Source organism: Panthera onca, chromosome B1 (assembly GCF_046562875.1).
Source record: "Panthera onca isolate mPanOnc1 chromosome B1, mPanOnc1 haplotype 2, whole genome shotgun sequence".
Taxonomy (NCBI): domain Eukaryota; kingdom Metazoa; phylum Chordata; class Mammalia; order Carnivora; family Felidae; genus Panthera; species Panthera onca.
Window position 1 is genome coordinate 32,111,740 of NC_138342.1, and position 12,771 is coordinate 32,124,510.

General features: G+C 42.2%; 1 long non-coding RNA gene across 1 annotated transcript; it reads right to left on the minus strand.

Annotated features, from left to right (window-relative positions):
* Window positions 1-3,211: 3,211 nt before the first annotated feature.
* Window positions 3,212-12,465, minus strand: LOC132692613 (uncharacterized). Its single transcript, XR_009616459.3, has 3 exons — window positions 11,609-12,465; window positions 5,242-5,351; window positions 3,212-3,561 (listed from the first exon to the last, which is right to left on the minus strand). It is a non-coding gene; the product is annotated as an uncharacterized LOC132692613 (long non-coding RNA).
* Window positions 12,466-12,771: the final 306 nt, after the last annotated feature.

Sequence of the window (12,771 nt, forward strand, 5' to 3'; positions counted from 1 at the left end):
TGTTATTTTTGTTTTTATTGCGGGGGGCTCTTTTTGGTGAATGTGAATTTGTGCAAGTGAGTATATATGTGGGTATGCAATGAAGAATAAATTAGAAAATATTTCTTTTTTTTTTTTTTAAAGAGGGAGAGAGAGGGCACAAGTGAGTAGAGGGCAGAGAGACAGAGACAGAGAGAGAGAGAGAGAGAGAGAAGCGGGGCTCACCCAAAGCGGGGCTTGTGTTGACCCTGAGTAGGGCTGGAGCTCACCCAGTGTGAGACTTGAACTCACAAACTGTGAGATCGTGACCTGACCTGAAGTCAGATGCTTAACCAACTGAGCCACCCAGGCGCCCTAGAAAATATTTCTATTAAAAAAGAAAATATTTCTATTGATTGTCTTCCTTCCTGAGTAGAAACAAATATTTATATTTTTTATGTTTTTGCCTAACAATGCAGAGAAAAGTAAGTGCCCTGTGTTTTGAATATGAAGACATTCAAGACTTGGTTTTAATTGCAGTGTTAAATTTGTATCTGAAAAAAAAAAAACACTTTAAAAAATTAGGCTGCAATGAACATGGGGGTGCAGATACTTCTTTGACATAGAATTTGAGAGGCAAGTGTTAGAGGGCAAAGTTAAATCAACCAATCTCAGAACTGCTGAATGCTGCCTACTTCTCATTATTCATTGTGTTCTGGTCCTTTCCCTGCCAGAAGGCTGAGCATTCAAGTAGTTTGACATTTTGTTACATATACTCTGAAAAATTTATCTTCTCCGCCCTATCAAGTCAAATGTCAAAAATAGATTTGACAACTGTGTTCAGAAGCTTTATTTCTTCCAAGAAACGATTTTGCTTCTTTTCTCAGATAACATGAACTATGATTTATCAGGTCTCCTCTTTGCCCAGGCTACCAGGAAACTCAGTGTTACCTCTCCTATTAAGACCAGCAAATGCTAGCCCTTATGATGGGCACATGCCTCCTCTCTCTTCCCCACATTCCAAATTATATTGTTTCACGTCAGCTCCGTGGGGTACGTGTTTGAGTGAAGAAGACGGAAATAAATTTAGGCACATAAGGAAGAAGCCCTTGACTTATTTCCCCAGAGGGTTGCTGGGGCATCACTTGGCCTGTCCAACTTCGTCCACTTTAAGCCAGCTGGCCAGCACTGGGGAATCATCTGCCACAGTGGAACAGATTCTGTCTACCGCCCTCCCCGATGGCAGATGGCCACTCTGTACGAATCCACGTCATACATCATTGCTGAGTGAGACACCACCATCCACTGGACGAATCACCAGCGTCCTTGCTCCAACTCAGTCGGCTAGGAATTATATGTGTGTGCTCAAATAGACTCCGGTTCAATAAGTTTTCAGCTGTGGGATGCCCTACTGAGCATCTTGACAATGGAAAGGGGTGGAGCAAGAGGCTTCCAGAGGGATTACGGTTAGATTTTTAATTAGATTGGGCATTTTAATTAGGTCGGGCAAAGCTTTTGCAAAGAGGTGAAAGCATTGTCCCTTCAAGCGAGTACCTCTCTGGCCTGTTTTGCTTCCTTGATTCACAAAAGTCCCTTTTGAAATGTTTCTCTTGTACTTTGTTTATCTGAGGCTGACAGTCTGGCATCAGGCCCGGTTTAATATAATTTTTACTGTTGCTATCACATCCCCAATTCTATCAAGACGGTTATTACCGTGTTGTCTAAGACACCTTGCCGTGGCAATGAACAGACCAGGTGCACACCCACACTCACCCCACCCCACCCGTTTCTACTTCAAATTTCAGAAATGAACTCGATGCTCGCTCCCACCCCATTGAGACAACAAGAGCTTGTGACTCTATAGCACAGCAAAGTAGGTATTTAGCAATTATCTAGATAATTTGATTGGGATGGGCAAACAATTCATGTAATTTAGGTTCTAGAGTATATCTGTGGGTCTAAAAAACATGGACAATCCTCCAATTGCTTACAATTGCTTCAGAGTTCTATAAACACATAGGCTGCTTTTACAGCAAATTTGCTTCCCTAATTATGTTTTACATAATCTAATGCGTTCATATTAATTTGTATTCTCTAAGCATTTACCAGCCCAGAGGTATGTTGCCTGGTAGGCTGGAGAGGAAAACGGACCACAGATGATCATCAGGGTAGAGCTGAAAGTTGGCAATAGTAGTAAAGATCCAGTACTGACAAAAGTAAGGAACCACTACAGCATTTGGTTTGGAAAATGATGTGTGTGTGTGTGTGTGTGTGTGTGTGTGTGTGTGTGTGTAAGTTCCATTCTTAGTTTCAGTGCAGAGTTGGGTCAGACTCTTCACATGGCTTTAGAACATGGGCATTGATGGTGAATGACTGTAATAATAACCCACTTCAGGGGCATGGACATTGGCCAGTAGACATACACCTCTGGCTTTGAGTCAAGACTCAAGGTGGAGCCTGGGCCCGGACTTGTCCAGGAGGCCTATGCCTTCAGCAGATAGAGTCTTACTGCAGAATTGTATCACACTAACAATGAAACTTACTGGAAAAACAAATAAAATGCTTTAAATGTTTAAATGCACTTCCAAGTATTCATCCTCCAAATATTTAGACTCTGAGCCGACTGGGCCAAGAGCCCAAGCTTCCTGTGCACACTGGATGGTTCCAACAATCTCCCCAAGATCAGCAAATATATAACAACTTAAAATATCATCCTTTTGGAGCCAAAAAAATTATTCCCCAGGTACTGCTCCAGGAAATCAGCTAGAGCTTTGTCCAAAGTCCTCTGTAGTGTCTACGGGAGTTGATTAATTTTTAATAAATTTTTACCAAGGCCTCCTAAGACCATGGTCTGTGTCCACTGTGAGCTGCTACACAAACAAGAGTGGGATGGAGATTTAGGAGGAGAAGTGGGTAGAAGGAAGGGAAAGGAAGAGGAAGAGGGAGGCAGAAAGAGCGACAAGCAGTTTGTTGAGGAAACTGGTCGCCCCAGAAGGCTTTGATGCCTGAATCAAGTCTTGAAGAGGAAGTTGGAGAAAACCAGGAATTTTGTTTTTGTTGTTTAAGGGAGGGGGAGAGGAGGGCAAGGGCAGCAGAGATTGATTTCCTTTTGCATTTAAATTTCTCTAAATTCAGTAGTCATAAAATTCATTTTCCTTTTCTCAGGGACATTCATACAAAAATTCCCCCTTTTGAAGCCTCCGCAGCAAAAAAAAAAAAAAAATTATCGATTCTAGAGGCTAGTCATCTCTTCTTTAACTAAGATGCTCCACCAAATTAAATAAATACCCTTAATATAGATCTTGATTTTAGAATATTTTATTAGTGCTTAGTTCAGTCTTCCCTGTAGACTAGGTAGAACAGTGAAGGCAAATTTTACATGCATTTAACTTTTGTAAGTTTGATTATATGAGAGAGAGAGAGAGAGAAAGAGAGAGACAGGGATGGGGGGAGGTGTTAGCTGAGAAACAGTATACCAGTTTCTGGCACGGCTCCTCCCTAAGAGAGTTTCAAGGGCAGTTTTGATTATCTGTGGCCTTCATCTTGTGGCTGGCTTCAGAACCTGACCTTCTGATCAAACACATCGATGATGAATGATTATCCCTTGGTAAATGGAAAAATTAAAAAAGAAGTGTGGTCATTTCTCTGATATTTCTCAATCTGTACCATAACTAGAAACTTGGCTTTCTAAATTTCTGTGCCCAGCTACAAAGCCCACCACAATGTCTTTTGCCTTTTTCTTAATTTGGGGTACAAAACTGAGGTCCACAAATGAAAAAGCCCTTCCTTCCTTCCTTCCTTCCTTGCTTCCTTCCTTCCCTCCTTTTCTTTCCCTTCCTCCCTCCTTCCTTCTTTCCAGTATTTGTGGAGTATCAACAATGTACCAAGTTCAGGATTCAATCAAAAAGGGAGTCAAAAGACCTAGTCTTGACTTGGCCATGTTTTACTTGCACTATGACATTGGGGAAACTACTGATCCTTCTGGGTCTCAATCCACCAAAAAAAAAAAAAAAAAAAAGTGAAAAAAAAATGGCTCATGAGTTCTAAATTTTCTCCCAGTGATAAAATTCCGTGAAATCAACTTGGAAATATTTCCTTAAAACTTAAAAGAAATAGTACAAACTTTCCTCACGGCAACCTTATCTATTCCTGACAAGCACTCTGTCCCCGCAGCTCCTGTTCCTCAGCTTTGTCCTTCCAGGCTGCAGCCGGTTTTGACTACCTCCCTCTCCCTCCGGATTCACCATCACTCCCCCCCCCCCACCCCCTTCGAGCTCGGGGGTTTCCAAGGTTTCAACAAAATGAAGAGATGTCTCCCAAGGTTTAGTTTCCTGTCGTAGATGCTCTTCTTCAGGCCCCAGGAGGGTGATTCAGGCTTCAGTTTTTTGATGAAAAGTGAGAATAACCACGTTATGGACAAGAGATATGGAAATCAATCTGCTACAAGATTAATTATACTTTCAGATTGTGCAAATGCTTCATTTTCAATGACTGCATCATTTGTAATGTGGCTTTTGTGTTCTATCATCGGGCATGTGAACCTGTTCACACTTAGTTGGTGGATTTGGCATAATAGTGTTTCAAGCACCAGTGGTCTTTATTTAATCTAACCTAAAAGATAATAATAAAACACTTGGTTACTCCAAAAGGAAAAATGTATTTTTTTTAATTTTTGTATTTTTAAAAAAAATTTTTTTTTTAACATTTATTTATTTTTGAGACAGAGAGAGACAGAACATGAACGGGGGAGGGGCAGAGAGAGAGAGGGAGACACAGAATCTGAAACAGGCTCCAGGCTCTGAGCTGTCAGCACAGAGCCCGACACGGGGCTCGAACTCATGCACCGCAAGATCATGACCTGAGCCGAAGTCGGACGCTTAACTGACTGAGCCACCCAGGTGCCCCAATTTTTGTATTTTTAAGTAATCTCTACACCCAACATGGGGCTCGAACTCACAACCCCAAGATCCAGAGCGGCACACTCTTCAGACTAAGCCAAGCAGGTACCTCTAAAAGGGAAAAATATTCTTGTAAAATGCTTGAATGTCTGTGATATCGTATCAGGGAATGTTGACCAAATACTACTTTAGGTAAAAACCTGCTTCTTAGTTCTATTCAACCAATAATTACATATTTGTGAAGAAGCCCTATTCTGCCAATAGGTGAACTCAATTCACTCCCTGAGCATTAAGGAGAATATAAAAAATGTGGAATTTCCTGAGATTCGGGGAGATGTGGTGGAAAGCCAGACACTTGAATTTGAATCCCACTTCTGTAACTTACGAAATATGTGCTCCCAGGAAAGGTACTGTGTCATTTTGAGCTTTCTCTTCCCCACCAGGACATTAACGACGCCTGCTTTATCTTCCTCATAAAATGTTTGTGAGGATAAACTGACGGAATAGAAGAAGAATGGATTACAGTCACAGAAGGCTTCCATTGCCAACACTTCACACATGCCCTCACTGAATCTTCACAAAAACGCCATTTTATACGAAACCACATCACTGCAAGGTTAAGAGGCTTCTAATAAAAGGTGGAGCTGGCATTCAAGCCAAAGCGGAATACGTGCCTTTACCTCCGTATGAAAATCAATTACACGAAGGTAGCTACTAACATTTTTTGAAGCATAAGGGGAGGAAAAGGCTTTTCTTTTGCCCTCCCCGACTCGAAATGGAAAAGGGGAGGGAGGAGAAACGCCTGCGATATTTTGAGTGCGCATTACATGATTAAGATGACTCTATGAGGCTAATAGCATGAAAATGTTTCACACTTTGTGGCTTTCTTACAAAGTTATAACGCTTTTGACTTACCAGGCTTAAAAATACCACGCATTTACGCAACAATCCCACATTTCCCTCTTGAATTTGCATTCCAACGAATGAAAATAATTTTTTAATATCATGGCATTACAAATTGCTGGACTCGAGGGAATCCAACATCTTTTGCTTTCTCCCTGCTTCATAGAAGCAGGCAAAAACTTGAAAACCAAAGACACCAGCAACCTTCCGGCAAACAAAGGCAGTCATTATGTTTTCTGCACTTAGGAGCTTTTCCTCTGCCAGGCAGATACAGAGAGTACTCATCTCCTTCCAACTCCCAAATCTCTTGACTTCCTCCTTCTCCTCTCCGTCTAGGGCCTTTTGAGTGAGATGGCCAATAAGCCCCTTGTTTCAAATCTCTGCAGGAACAAGTGGATGCTACTCTCAGTGTCCACTAAACCATAAGTCCTTTGAGGATACGGGAAGACATCCACCAGTCTCAAGATCGAAATGCAACAAGGGGAAGTCCGCGAGCAAAGGAAGGGGCTGCGGACCACTGCCTTCCCTTACAAAGATGGTGGAATCTCTGGGGATAGTAAGCAGTTTACTCCTGCATGGTGTATATACGTAGCAAGGGTTCAAGAATAATATTCTTTATTTAGTTTCACATTTTAAAATGTTCTTTGAGTACAAAAAACAACACTATTAGGAACTGTGTACTTTGATACATATTCTGTCTCTCAGCCTGGCAGTGATAGGATTTGAACCCATGCCCAGCAGACTCCAACACTCCTGCCTTTTTTCTTTCTTTCTTTCTTTTGTTCTTTCTTTCTTTCTTTCTTTCTCCCTTTCTTTCTCCCTTTCTTTCTTTCTTTCTCCCTTTCTTTCTTTCTCCATTTTTCTTTTCTTTCTTTCTCTTTCTTTCTTTCTTTCTTTCTTTCTTCATAACCTCTATACCCAATGTGGGGCTTGAATACACAACCCCAAGATCAAGAGTTGCATGCTCTATGGACCGAGCCAGCCAGGCACCCCCAACTCCTGCCCTTTTCTTAACAATAGAATGCCCTGAATGGATTCCCAAGATCACAGAGTAGCCATTTATGATCATATTTTCTTAGTTATTTCATTCCACATTCTAAAACAGGTGTAATTGTGCATTTTCAGTAAAACAACAACAAAAGATCTAAAGAGAATGGGAGGGAAATTTTTTTTTTTTCTGAATGCTTTAGGTTTTAATCCCAAAAAGCAGCACATGTACTCTAAGCACCCCTCTCCCTCTTTGATTTTACGATTCCTGTAATGTCTCCCTGGTCACAACTGCCAGGAAGGGGGTAACTGGGTAAACCCAGAGAGGGTTACCAACAGATGGCCAAATCAACAAAAAAAGATCAGTTTGAAAATAAAATGATTTCAGATGTGTTGACTACTGGAAAATCAGGGTGGTTATGTTAGCACATGTCTCAAATAGTGTTCTCCAGCCTGCAAGTTGCTTGCATTGTCCAACAAAGTAGGAATGCCCAAGGGAATAGAACCTCGTCACCTGCCTTGCCTCCTCCTTACTCCCACTGACAATCCAGCAGAATTCAGCCCCAAAGGTAGGAGTTTGGTGTTGATGAGTCTGGACTGGCCCTGGGGCATCCCAACAACCCTAGCATGTCTATTGTCACTCCTCTGGCAAGGCTGTTTTCACAAAGAAAACATTCTTAATCATTCAGTAGGAACTGGGCTATCAAAACCAATTACCCACCAGTTAGACAAATGAATTCTGCTAGACAAGCATTCCCTTCCAAGCTTGAGGATGGCTTGACTGTTATACAGGGTAAAGTGTCCATTGTCATAGTCTTCCCTCAACAGGTAGTGGGGCAGGGTGCTTGATCCCCAAGAAAGCCCATCAAGAAAAGTAGAAGGACAGTTTCAGGACATTTAATGCTGCCCAACAAGTCCAACTTAAGTTGAGAGTGGTTAATATTCACGAGAGCAGCACGGGAAGTCACTGTCAGCTCAGACGGCCTAAAACACACAGGTCCATTAAGCAGTCCAATGAAGGTGACACGAGGCATGAGTGATGCCCCAAGATGGTGACACACCCAGCATGGCTGGATATGAAGCAAGCCTCCTGACAGTTGAATGTGTTGTGAAATACTTGTAAATTCCTTGGATAAGCATCTCCCATTCCTGTGATAAATAGAGACAAGTCAGGGAAAACTACTAGACCACTAAGCCAAAATACAAATTGATGGGGAATGGTGGCATCCACAACAATGAATAGCCTTGGAGGTTCTTTGATCTGTGCAGTACTATATTTGGCTCAAGGCCCCATTAAAACCAAGCAGTTTATGTTTGGGCCAATAAATAGAGCTAATAAAAGTCATCCTTGGACTGGGACTCTTTGAATGGGTGGCACACAGGTCACTTATGGTATTTAGTGACTGTGAATGTTGATGGTACTGCTACTATGTGTATACAGGTCCCTCGGAACCCTAGATGAGAAAGGTCTGTAGCACCCAGGAGAGCAATAAGAGTATAAGCTACTCCAAGCCCCAGCATTGACATTTCATTTGACAAATATGCATTGAGCATCGACTAGGTGCCAGAGTTGAAACAAGAAGGATACACATATGAATAAGAAGTAGACCCTGCTCATGAGACTCTGGATTAGAACAAAGGCATTTATGTACCCCCCGCAACAACATAGGTCAGACCGTGATGGCGGCCAACCAGAAGGAAGAGCAATTCGTTTTACATGGGGAGATTCTGGAAGACTTTGCAAAGGTGCTATTTAACTGAACCATAAAGAAGGAGTAAAAGAACCAACAATAGAAAAGCATGGTATTCTGAGCAGACACAAGCTAAGCAAGACTTTGAAGAGCTGAGGGGCAAAGGCAGCTATAGAGAGAGTGCTAGAATTCCAGCAAGGAGGGGGTATAAGGCCTGAGGCTGGAAAGGTAGGTCAGGATGGGGGGCAAATGGTCTGGAATGACTTGCTATGCATGCACTTGACCTTATTTTTGTAGGCCAGGGGGTTGTACGCATGTTATATTTTTGCATTTTATATTTGTTTTTAAATTTTTATATTTCAACAGAGCTTTTGTCAAGTGATCCCTGCATGAAACTAAATGTATATAACCAAGAGAAGTGATGATTTATTGGTACAAACTTACTTTTATAATCTCAGCTTTATTACATTTTGCTTCTTCTTAAATTAACCAATGGGAGGGGCGCCTGGGTGGCTCAGTTGGTTAAGCGTCCAACTTTGGCTCAGGTCATGATCTCACAGCTCGTGAGTTCGAGCCCCGCGTCAGGCTCTGTGCTGACAGTTCAGAGCCTGGAGCCTGTTTCAGATTCTGTGCCTCCCTCTCTCTCTCTGACCCTCCCCGTTCATCCTCTGTCTCTCTCTGTCTCAAAAGTAAATAAACGTTAAAAAAAAAAAAAATTAAATTAACCAATGGGAAAAATGATCATTGTTTGCACATTAGTGAAGATTTTTTTCCGAGTGCAAGTGACAGAAAATCCAATCTCAACTAACTCAGGGAAGAAACAAAAAGTAGGGAATGAGAAAGATTTATTTACTTTTAAGAAAAAATTTTTTAATATTTATTTTTGAGAGAGAGAGTCACGGACCGCAAGCAGGGGAGGGTCAGAGAGAGAGAGACACACACAGAATCCGAAGCAGGCTCCAGGGTCTGAGCCGTCAGCACAGAGCCTGACACGAGGCTCAAACTCAAGATCGTGACCTGAGTCGAAGTGGTTCTGGGATTCAGGAGAGGCTAAAGGAATAGATCAAAGCTTTTTGCCCATTGTAATGCAGTTCAGCACCCTCTCTACTGGCTGCTCAATTCTCAAGAAGGGCTTCCTCCCTGTGATGGGCCCCAGCAGCTCTGAGCTTACGACCATGTTTATCAGTTGCAATCTCCTTCCTATGAGAGCCCAACACAGTCTCAGAATGAAGCCTCAGTGGCCTGGCCTGGCTCACATGCCTATCCCTTCACCTGTCACTGTGGTCTGACAATGGTGCCTACTGAGTGGCCCTGGGGGGTCCTGCATAAGCCCAGGGTCCCCATGGACGGAGCGAGGAGGCAGGTGGTGCCTCAGAGGGAAGCAGAGGTGCTGCTACCAGAAGGAAGGAGGGATGCCCAGCAGGTAAAAACAACACAGTTGACTCTGTTGTGCAAATATAACGTGAAAACTTTAAATCAGGGATAAGGGATGTCAATTACAGGCTTATATCAGTCTTAATACTCAGTTTGCTTCTGTATTTTATTTTATTTGCACAGGATTGAGAAAATCCTGATTCACATAAGGGAGTGGTTGCAAATAGTAACCGTTTTTTAGACAGCATGCCTGGAACACCCAGGATACTCTTCAGTTAGATTTGTGCCAGAGTTGAAAGTAGACCGAAAGTTTGAGTAACAGGAAATTCTATTTCAAAGTTTAATTTCAGAAACCATGAAGAGGCTCCTTTGCTAATCTGAGTGTTCTCCAGGAAGATGCTTCTCAAATATAAATGTAATATATGATGATAAATTCAACAATATCATTTTTTTTAACTCCAATATCTCAGTAACTAAGCTTCAAAGTTTGAATACAGTAAAATACATGTTGTTTTGCTATTGGAGTCACAATTTGAAGTTTCAACCAAACTGCTGACATGTTATCAGCAAGGAAGCACAGTGATATTATAACCCCATATTGCCAAATTGGACACATTTGGCTTATTAATAAACATCAGCCAATGGGGTGCCTGGGTGGCTTAGTCGGTAGGTTGTGTGAGGGACTTCAACTCAGGTTGTGATCTCCAGGTTGGAGAACTCAAGCTCCACATCCGGCTCATTGACTTAGCGCTCAGAGCTGCTTCCGATCCTCTGTCCTCTTCTCTCTGCTCCTCCCCTGCTTGCACTCTCTCAAAAATCAACATTAAAAAAAGAAATCAGCCAGTAATGTAACTTTTATATCAGAGTCCTATTTTGCAAAGTTTCCTTTTGAAGAAAATATTGATTTCTCATCTCAATTGAAATAGTAATAATAACACCTTGCTCTGACACTGGGGATAACTATTACCAGAAAAAAAGTAAATTTGGGAGCTCACAACCTATTATATTCCAAGTAATGTTGAAAAGCTAGGTTTGGGGTGCCTGGGTGGCTCAGTCAGTTAAGTGTCTGACTCTTCATTTCTGCTCAGGTGATGGTCTCATGATTCATGGGATGGAGCCCCGTGTCAGGCTCTGTGCTAATGGTGTGCATCCCGCTTGGGATTCTCTCACTCTCTCTGTGCCTTTTTTTCCGCTTGTGCTCTCTCTCTCTCTCAAAATAAATAAACTTAAGAAAAAAGGAAAGGAAAGGAAATGAATGAAAAGAGAAAAGAAAAGAAAGGAAGAAAAGAAAAGTTTGGTTTAATGATCATGTCTTACTAAACTGACAATATAGAGAGTATTATTAACCACTGTTTTAAAAGATACGGCTACATCCTTAATAGCTAGCCTTTTCTATGTAGCTTTCCAGTGTCTCCTCTAAAATGGCATTCAGCAACGTTTCCCTAGTATTTTGCCCCACTGCAGCCATGCTACATTATTTTGTTTTTCTTGGTGTGGATGACATGATTTCCTTCCTAGACCGAAAAGCTCCATAAGGCTGGGACTCTGTCTCATTGCATGCTTTCTCCTCATATAGCACAGTATAATGTATACTAAGAGCTTAGTATAATGTCTGAGATGAGGCAGGACTCAATAAATGCTCAGTAAATAAATACATTTAAAAAATTAATGTGGCTCATTTACAACAAAGTTAAAGCAGAATTTTTGCCTAGCCGTTGTGTCAAATAAAATTCATGAGATTAAATGGTTTTGTACCCCCGAATGAATGGCAGACAAAATCAAAAACCAAAAACTTACCTCCTTTAGAGGAATGCTAACTGAACTTCCCGTGGCTCTTTTGGCCACATGCACACTCACACTTTTCTCCAGTTATTCATCCAACCATTCGCCAGCACCTCCTATGTGCTGGTATACTATCCGGTTGCTGAGGATGTTTTAAGAAGGCACTGAACCCAGTTCTTGACCTTAAGGAGTGTAGTCAGGGAGAATCATAAAAACAAATCATCATAACGCCACCTGATACGTGCCATAATAGAGATATGAATATTACATGGCGTTGATCAGGCTTTTTCAGGTTGCCAGGAAGAGAGATGTGCTCTGGTGACTCGGGTTAACGTGGCTCATTGCAAGGATACCGGAGGAAGTGGGGAAGAGCAGGAAGCAGTTTTAACAGCTGCCTGGCGGAGCTGGGAATGTCGTTCAGGACACAGTATACCTCCAGCCACCTGTTTTTCTTGACATTGCTTCAGCAGTAGGCATCTGTTGCTCCCTCTCTAATGCTCTGCCAGTATAGTGACTCAGCTGTGCTCTGCCTCTGCTTTTCTCTGCTCACGCTGCCAAACCCTCTCTGCACTTCTTTTCCTCTACACCGTTGTTCCTGTTTTGTCATGGCTCCCAGCGCCATGTGGACAGGGCTTTCTGACGGTTCTCAGGGTGTCTGCCCATTTCCACTCTACCGTTTCATTACTTCCCCCTCTCCCACACCCAATAGGTCCCAAATTCTAATTGCGTGAAAGAGGTTCTGTTCCACTGGCCGGTCATCGTCTAGGAAACTGACCACCGGGGGCGGAGCTCTTGCATCAGCCCATTTCATTGGCTACTTGGATATTCCATGAATGGTTGCCTTTGGGTCAGGCGTCAATTCTCAGTTCAATCTGCTGTAGCCAAGGAAGCGGGGCTGAGGTTTACCTCATGTACAGAGAGCACCGTCTGCAGCCGCTTGCATCACAAGAGGGTTGTAGCTGAGGCTGGCAACCTTATCATTTGACCCTCCTCCAGTACAGTGTTCCAGTACAGCACAGTATATTGTTTGCCATCTTGAGTTTATGTCAACTGTTCCGCTTTGCTGCAAATAATGTCAGGTATAATCGATTTTTGAAATAGTCTTTTAAAAGTTATTTTAAATAGCTAAAAGTTAAACACAACTTGAATCCCCCTAAAGAAGAAAAATAGTTGGACAA